We start from the raw sequence: 6,589 nt of genomic DNA, 5'->3' as shown, positions 1-6,589 counted from the left end.
ACACACACACACACACACACACACATATATATATATATTGAAAAAAAAAACTTAAAAAAATTCAGTAATAAAACTAGATTAATTATTCGAATCATAAAATGGCTATTTATTAAGTTTATTATAAATCTTCTTAAATTTATAAAAATGCAAAATATTATCATAATAAGAATATAGTAACATATTTAATTTTATATATTATTCTGAACTAACAAACTACTAATTTTATCTCTTGTACAGTGGAAATATAAATCATTGTCTTTGGTTTCAACCTTTTTGACTATTTCATTACTGTGTGATTGAAAAATATATTTTCAATATTTAAACATGATTAGATATTACATTAATATTTGGAACTTTCACAAATTTTATAAACTGAATCGCCTTATCCAATAGCCTATATTATTAGAAAAAAATAAGGGAAGAAATTAGTTACTAAATTATTTACAAACTGTTGTATTTAATCGTTGCAACTTTAAAATTTATAAAAAAAAAATACTGCCAATATAAAAAGATTCTAATATACTAATTCTAAGTTATTGATACAATTATCAATTTTTTACTCCGATAATTAACTTTTAAAAATCAATTTTTCAATTTATATGACAATTTGTAAAAATAATTAGACCCTTAAGTCTTGTAAATGTATTTATGTTCTATTTTAAATAATTTATTCATTGTAAATAAAACTCCATTTAAAAAAATTGACTTATGCTTTATTCGCAAAAACGAAATTAATTCATCATTTATATATGAAATTTAGAATATAAGTAATTACATCAAATGTATAAAAAGTGCTGTTGTTGATATAAATATAAATCATCAAAATGATTCAAACTGTGTTTTGTAAATGTAGTGAAAAAAACAGATATTAATATTATAGAATGTTGCGCAGATAGAATTGTCAACTTTGTAAAATGCGATCAATCAAAGAAAATAAGACGAATGTATGAAATAATAAATTATATGTTTATTCATCATTTCTTAACATTTATAAAAAATACATTATATCTGCATATTTTACATATGTTGCGTACCTATAACGGTGCCGTGATAAGTGGCTTTTATTCCTATTGCCAAATAATTTATACTTTTATAGAAATGTGTACACAATATGAGAGAGATAGAGCGAGACAGGGAGAGAGAGAGAGAGAGAGAGAGAGAGAGAGAGAGAGAGAGAGTGAGCGAGCGAGTGAGTGAGTGAGTGAAAAAGCGGAGGGGGCAAATTTCTATATTAATTAAATTGATATATTAATTTATTTAATATTATTTTTAAAAATATTTATTTTTTTATTTTTATGTATGATTATATGTATGTTCAAAGTAAAAGAGTATTGAAACATTAAAAAGTTGCATTCAATTATTTTATCCCATATCCAATTTCCTCTTTATAAATTTATATTTAAATACCAATATTCGTACTAGTATATAATACATTAAAATAATCATAATAATCATAATAATCATAATAATCATAATAATATAGAAAGTCTTTAATGTATTAATACGCAAGACGAATTGATCTTTTTGGTATATTTAGTAGATATTTTACACCAATAAAACTACTATAATTATGTAATACTTTTATAATATTAGTATTATTACTTTTTTTAATTTAATTACAACATGATACATTTTTTTCATTTAAATTTATTAAACAGCGGTACATTCAATAGATTAAGAAACACTGAAAATAAATTTTATTATAATATCAATGCCATTAAAATTTGTAACTATCCATAGGATTCAATTGATATTAAAAGATGTAGAGTAAAATACGTAGGCGAAAGTCTAAATACGTATACACTAGATTTTATAACAATTGCCGTTATTCATTTACTTGTAGCTAGAAATTGATTGATATAAATGATTGTATATGAATCATTTCTCTATATTATTTTCGATCTAGACTTAGTCACACGTTTTTAAAAGGTAAATTAAGAGGAGTATGATGTTAATTTAAGTGTAGCATTTATATGTATAAGGTCCAGTAACACTTTCAATCAAAATCATTCGACAGTCAATCATAACAATAAACTGATACGACAGCCACGAGAAAGTAGAATGATGTATGTTGTGATCTGGCGATTTCTATCTGAACCTCTTGGAACTTTTTAAATGAAAATAACATTAAGAACACACAAATTGCTTACCATAAAGTTCCCCTTATTCCGTTTCTCCCTCAAATATTTCGCCTCCTCGTTCTTATCGTTATTAAAAAATTAAAAAAAAACATACAAAAAAAAAAAAAAAAGCGAAAAGTAAAATAAAAATGATAATCATAAATTTCATAAAAACATAGTAACATCTGTAACGATCTGATGCAAAATACCGCATAGTTTAAATATCGCTAGGAAAAGACGAGACGCTGGCGTCATTCCAATGATACTCTAGAAAATTCACGAGGCCAAGCATGTATTTGCCTAGCGATGATACGATTGCAGGCGGATGCTGCAATATTAATTTTTCATAATTTCACAATCGCCACGCGTCATCAAAGCCGCTTTACCTTCTCGAGATTTGCGCTCGACAATTCACGACATTGCTCGTAAACATCAACGCATCGTGTGTCATCGGCCCTTCTTGCAACGATAATGACGCGACGCAACACAATCAGAAACGGTAACGACGACCTGCCGAAGATATCTCCTTCTGGCGCCACCTCCCACTCTTCTCATCGTACTACCCCACCTCATCATCACCCCTCCTGGATAATCATCGGCTTATTGCACGTACGGAGCGATCGGTAATTGCGAACGCATCGGCGGTAATCGTGTCGGGGGAAGCCGAGAAAAATGATTTATACGGTTAGAGCACACATACCGCCGCGAGTGAGTCAGGAAAATGAATTTTGTAATAATTAAATGGCGCAACAAGAGTATCGCATGCGTTTTCTAATTGCCAGTTAGTTCGGCCTTCGGGATATTTAAGAAATTACCTTAGAAAAGCTGCCCCGAGTTGGGAAACTCGGCGATACCGTATATTTGCACAAGAAAGTCATAAACGCGAGTCGAGAGGACGATAACAAGGGGATAGAGCTTGGCCGCACTGGTCAGACTGGCTATCGACGGGGTACACTTTTACAAATCGATAATCCAGATGTTGAATTAAAAGTGATTGTCGGCTAACGAGGTGGGCCGGCCGATACCTGGCTGTCAATTCTCGAGCTCGATGAAAAACGAAAAACAAAAAACAAAAACAAAAAAAAGAACAAAAAAAAAAAACGAAGCGAGTCTCCGTTTTAATTCTTCATATTTCATTTTCGCTCGTGCATATCGATAATAACGTCGAAAGGACATCTCGATCAAAAATCTACATTGTCATCGCGAAGCCACGAACTTTCCTACCTATTTATTCTAATATCATACATTAACGCGTAGTCAAAGCAATAAAGCAATAGATTCTCCCTAGGCGAGACGAGTCCTGTTAAAAAAGAAAATCCTCTTTAACGACGGGGTAAACGTTTCATAAGATAATAAAGAATATTTGCTACATCCGTTTGTTGTTGTTTGTTGGGAGCGCGTGACAATGAGCTTCAGCAGTCTTAAGATCATAAGGAAGGAGAGAGAGAGAGAGAGAGAGAGAGAGAGAGAGAGAGAGAGAGAGCAGAGTGGCGTTCTCGCTCGGAATGACAGAGCCGTTGAAAGGCAAATTTCGAATATGTACTCGATAATCATATAATCGATCACACATACATGCTTGTAAATAAATGGCTTATCGATCGCTCTCGATTTTTCTCATCGAGCCACTCTATGCAACCTGATGCAACGTGAACCAGTAATTTCGCTATTGAAAGGCGCGAGCGCGAAAAAGCGAAGCTTCCTCCGCCTTCGACGGCTATTGGGTGCTGGGAAACGGCAGCCAAAGTTCATAAAGCTCGTGCCGTTGGCGAGCGACGATGGCGAGAGCGTAAGCGCTCGTAAGGGGCGCAGCTTCCTAAGACCTTGGGGCCTTCGCGAAAAGGCGCGTGGAGTTGACGGCGGTGGGGAGCGAAGGTGCTCATTGTCAACGAGGAGTTCCGGTGCCCGAATTCGATAATGTCCAGGTAATGGGAAAGGCGGGCATTATGTGGGGAGTACGGGTAATGTCGCACGGCTTCGCACGAAGAAAACTCTCGACACGAGCATTGAGCATTGACGATGACTTTCTCTGGATCTGTAGACGCGGGACAGACACTTCCCAACGCCCACTGGAGCCGCTTGCGCAATCCTAATGGTCCATTAAGAGAGCTGGATTCGCGGGCACGTATCGCACAATGCGGCCAAGCGTGCATTAAAAGCCTTTTGCTTTTATTATAATGCGCGTGTGCATATTTTCATGTGTGACTGGGTATTGCGCGCAGACCTACACTCCCCCAATACGTGTCACCCAGTAAATGTCATTTTTTATGCGACAAGACGAGTTTCTGACTTACACTCGATCGTTGCGATTTTATTGTTTATTACTGTACGTGCCCGTGAAGAATGTCCCCCGCGCCCTTCCTTCCATCCCTTTTTATGCGTGTGCGCGCGTTCCGCAATACACTTCCATCGTATACACTCGTACATGAGCAATCAATTTCTTCCTATCGGTAAATTGAGCATGTTTTCGCACAAGATGAAATTTCACGAAATTTCATAATCAATTACGAATAACTTTAGGCTCAAGCACTTACATTCGTGTATATTTTCTACTGTCTGACTTAATTTTACGACAAGGCTTTCCTAAGATTGTGCGTTTATTAATTTTATTCAGTAATGCTCGTAAATTATTTAATCGCCTATTATTGATCATCGCTACAGAGTTTCTAATACACATGATAACATTTTACTTTTAGCGTAATCAGTAACATCGAATCTTATCGCATTGCTTTCCTTGCTACAGTTTCGATACTTGAGGGTATCATATTTTTAAATTACTTTGTATTATGTAGAAGTATTATGTTTACCTAATCTTTGTCGTTCGATTATGTAGTACCTATTTCTCATCGACATAACTTATTTATTATTTTGAGAAAAAGTTTGAAATAATTGATAGATTTACACCTTCAATGGCTATTCGCGATATCGTACGGGTGCGCACCAGAAACTGTGTACAATGATGTATTTTGCTATTAGAAAATCAATGACATTGATAAAAAAAATATTTGCATAATTTAATGGACAAGTTATGTACATATAGAAAAATATTTTCTTTTATATGTTGGTGACTGTGCTTGAATACATGGGCTCGTGTCCCGTGTAAATTATATTAGCGAAATGTTTACACCTCCGTTACAGAAATCGAATGTGATGGACGATTAAGAACGTGGGTTATTCCACTATGACGGTTTACAATATGATGTCAAACTTTCTCAACAGAACAAAAAAAAAATATATATTTTATTATGCATACTAACCTGAATGATAATCTATATATGTTTATGTAGTATTTTAAATACACGCGTGCACGCGCACATATATATATATATATATATATATATATATATACACACACATTCGTTTGTTCACTTTGAAAATTATAAGACACATTTTACAAAATGATTTGTAAAACTATTCGCATATATTAGGATTAGTATAAAAAGACTAATAATTCCAATTTTTATATAACCTAAAAAAACAAAATAAAGATTCTGATACATTGGATCCTTACTCGATTAAAACTACTGCTCAAATGTCTTTATTAACGTAAAATTTATCATATTTTTTTTGTTAAATCCAAGTCAATTTTTACTTATATTAGTTTGCATAAATACAATCTATTAAGCTTGCAAATGATACGAATTTAATACAATTATATTTTTAATACAAAATAAAGAATAATGCTTGTTATATACGAAAATGTATGCTTATGAGTAAAAAGTCTATTCTTGCACGTAAATACAAGCAAAATAAAAATTGCAAAGGTTCTTGAAGAAAAGGAAAGAAGGATCGAGTTTGGTGTAATTTAAAATTCGATTTCGAAAAGTTTTTTTTTTTTTGTTGTTGTTTCATATATATCCTTGTGTGATGTGAGGCCAGATTTCCTTGGAAGGGCACTTATCCTTGTCACTACATATGAAGGATAAAATCGCACATACATCCACATTGGCATCGATTAACCGTCATTAACTTGGATCTTATCTTCCTTTTCTTCTCTCTCACTATCTATCTATTTCTATCTCAATAAGTCTATTACTACAGCTCTTTCTCTTTAGGTTTGACCCTGCGCTACAAAGAAAGTTTCGAATCGCGCGAGAGATTATTGGCTCGCGGTGCGCGCGCTCGAAATTTTATCAGAACCAGTTTTTCAACTACGTGAAACAATTTCTTATTCGCCGGCCTTCGGATCGACGAGAGCAAAAAAAAAAAAATGCTCCTCTCGCTCATACGCACCTAGCCGATAAATCACTAGTGCCCTCCCTCCTCTTTGCACCCCTCCCACGAGTCGAAGCGATACAATTTTTGCAAAACTCCGGCGATAAATCTGCCGGTTCAGAACGCGTACGTCATCGCGGTCGATCGTTCTACCCAACGAATAAAAGCCGCGACCTGCGTAACGAGCAACAAGCGCCCCAGCTGCGAGACACAAGTCGATGTGTGTGTGTGTGTGTGTGTGTGTGTGTGTGTGAGAG

Source organism: Ceratosolen solmsi, unplaced genomic scaffold (genome assembly GCF_000503995.2).
Source record: "Ceratosolen solmsi marchali unplaced genomic scaffold, CerSol_1.0 scaffold1, whole genome shotgun sequence".
NCBI lineage: Eukaryota > Metazoa > Arthropoda > Insecta > Hymenoptera > Agaonidae > Ceratosolen > Ceratosolen solmsi.
The sequence above is the reverse complement of the archived record's forward strand: the minus strand, read 5'-3'. Positions refer to the sequence as shown.